This window comes from Orycteropus afer, unplaced genomic scaffold (genome assembly GCF_000298275.1).
Source record: "Orycteropus afer afer isolate SDZICR_OR568_19922 unplaced genomic scaffold, OryAfe1.0 scaffold00361, whole genome shotgun sequence".
Taxonomy (NCBI): Eukaryota; Metazoa; Chordata; class Mammalia; order Tubulidentata; family Orycteropodidae; genus Orycteropus; species Orycteropus afer.
Window position 1 is genome coordinate 1655976 of NW_006921948.1, and position 3408 is coordinate 1659383.

The following is a 3408-nucleotide window of genomic DNA, read 5'->3' on the forward strand; positions in this document are numbered from 1 at the left end:
ATCTTGTTGTTAATAGTACCATATACTGCTGGCTCATAAATGTATATCTCTAGTCCAGATCTCTCTTTGGAAATCCAGATTTCTATAGCAAACTTCCTACCTGATGTCTTCATTTAAATGAGTAATAGAAATATCAAACCTAACAAATTCAACTATTGAAATTTCTCTTTAAACTGTTCTTCTTATTTGGTCCCCTCAAGCCAATTCTGAGTCAAACTGGCCCTATGTGCTACAGAACAAAACAATGCACAGTCTTTGCCATCCTCACAATGGTTGCTATGTTGCATTGTTGCAGCCGCTATTTCAATCCATCTCATTTAGGGTCTTTCTCTTCTTCACTGACCTTTTACTTTACCAAGCATGATGTCCTCCAGGGACTGGTCCCTGTTGATAACATTGTCCAAAGTACAGGAGACAAACCCTCACCATCCTCCTTTCTGAGGAATAGTTGGGCTGTACTGCTTCCAAGACAAATGTGTTCCTTCTGGCCACTAAAACTACTTCCGTCAAGTTGATTCCAACTCATAGCAACTCATAGGACAGAGTAGAACTGGCTCATAGGTTTTCCAAGGCTGTAAATCTTTATGGAACCAGACTGCTGCATCTTTATCCCACGAAGTGGCTGTTGGGTTTGAACCATGGACTTCCTTCTGAGAGTCTATGTTACATTCAATATTTTTCAGCAACATCATAACTCAAAGGCATCAATTCTTCTTTGGTCTTCTTTATTCATAGTCCAGATTTTGCATGCATATAAGGCAACTGAAAATACCGTGGCTTGGGTCACATGCACTTTAGTCCTCAATATGACATCTTCCTCTTTGCTGCTGTCCATAAGGTGCACACTGGGCAATTTGTTCAGAAGTAGATCACTAGGTCCTTCTTCCCAGTCTGTCTTAGTCTGGAAGCTCCACTGAAACCTGCCCACCATGGGTTACCCTAATGGTATTTGAATTACCCGTGGTATGGTTTCCAGTATTACATTAACACTCAAGCCACCACAATATGACAAACTGATAGAGGAGTGGTGGGCTTTAAAACTACTCATCAAGTACTTTCTATATCAGTTTATGACAACTCTTTTCAGTTGTGCAGGCCAAATATTTCAGTATCCATCCTTGTTTCTTCTCTTTTTTGCTCCCTCTCTACATTCAACAACAACTACAACCAATTAATCTACAAATCCTGTTAGATCTACCTCCAAATATATTCAGAACCCAACCACTTCCCACTAATGTCCACTACAACCACCCAGATATTGGCCACCATCTTCTCTCACTGCTAAACACTCACTACACATATTCTTTCTTTACTCTTCCTTCACTTTAGCCAGTTTTCCACACAGTAGCCAGAATGACCCAGTTAAATTGTTAAATCAAGTCTAATCTATCATAAAATTTCTCAAACATTTTTAAATCCGATTTCCCATTTACAAATCACAGACATTTACAATGATGTACACAGCCCTCCATGTTCTATTTCCCACCTTCACCTTCATGACACCCATCGCCTACTGCTCTGAAGTGTAGTCATTCCACTCCAGCCATAGTAGGTCTGCTTTTTCAAATATACCAAGCAAGTTCCCACCTAAAACCTTGGCCTTGGTTCTTCCCCTCTGTCTGGAACATTCTGCTCCTCATTTTGTGCATTTGCTACTTCCTCACATTATTCATACATTTACATAAATCTCACCTTTTCAGCAAGACTTCTGTGACCCCAGTCTAAAATTGAAACTCCTCCACAACATCTCATACCCCATCTTTTCTGCTCTATTTTCACTTTTTGCATTTATCACCATTTAATATACCACTTTTTTTTTTTTTTTTTTGCCTGTCTCAGCACACTGACATATAAGCAGTATGAAGGCAGGTAATTTTTTTTTCTTTTTATGTACTGCTATATCTCCATAGTGCCTATGGCATTTTACTGCTAACCAGAAGGTTGGTGGTTCAAACCCACAAGCCACTCCTTGGAAGGAAGATGGGGCAATCTACTTCTGTAGAGATACCACCTCGGAAACCCAAGGAAGGGTCACTTCGAGTCGGGTCCGATTCAACGGTACATAACAACAACAAATATCTCCAACACTGAAGACAGTGCCTGAACCATTGTAGGCACTCAATTAATATTTATTAAGTATGCAATTCAATATATAGGGAAGTAAAAGAAAATTAAAATAAATATGGACACTTTATATTTTTAAAAAAGGAAGGGTATGAAAAGTGAACTGAAAGATCTGAAGAGATCCATATGACAGAACAATATAATTGTTACAGGAGTGAAAGAAACCACAGAAACTATGAAGAGTAGAAATGACAATGGAAATGTCATAGGGGCTGAGCTTGAGAAATTGTCACATAAATACAAAAACATACAAGCACATGCCCAAAATAAAGTGTTAAAAGTTAGAAGAGGCAATGTTATAAATATGGATAATGAACGAGATTCAGCACACATATAATCTGTGTTCTGGAAGGAGTGAACAGAACAAAGGGAACAGAAAACAACATTCAGTCTTCTAACAGCAGAAAAATTTCCTGAAATAAAGGAAGACATAAACCTGAATGCCAAATGACACAGTGTTCTAAGGAAACGATATAAAATAATCACCCCCACAGCATATCGTGGGGAAGTCAGTAAATGCTAATTACAAGAATCCCATAGGTGCCCAGGCAGGATAAAAAGCAGATTACTTATAACAGGGAGGAAATGAGTCCAGTGCCAGAGTTTTCCAGAGAAATATTTATTAACAGAGGCCACTGGAACAAAGTATACAGACTATTTTTTTTTAAATGGTGTGACCCAATAATTTTAAAACTTGAAAATGCTGATGAAAGCACAAACATGTTTGAAAAATATTCTCAAATGAAAACAGAACTCAAGGATTAGCACCTTTAAAAACTTAAGCCAATTAGGAAATTAATATAAAACAAATAACTCAGTAATAGGGAAGTTGTGGCTATATAGGTCCTTGAATATTGAATCCATTTCAATATATATCAGATGACAAACAATAATGGCAAATGTTATAAACATTAGTAATGTAAAAAAATAAAGGTTAAACAAGTAAAACTTCGAATGTTAGTAGAGGAAGAGAAGTGTAAATGGAAGAGAGAATGTGCTGGTCTTTTCAAGTTGTATAGAAGAGTCTGTTTCTTCTCTGTGAAGATGATAACTTAATAAATACAGATTTATGCATACTACTAAAGCTAAAAAGAAAAATACTAGAATAAATAAAAACAAACTATAAGCCATGTGAATTTTCAAAATACATATACATAATGACAAATCAAACCCAGGCCATATAGCCAAAAAAATCAATATTAAAAGCAAACTACAGCAAAAAATTAAAAGATAAAAACAAAAGCAGATCTGCTATACCGATTATAAGTAAAATACTCTTGGATT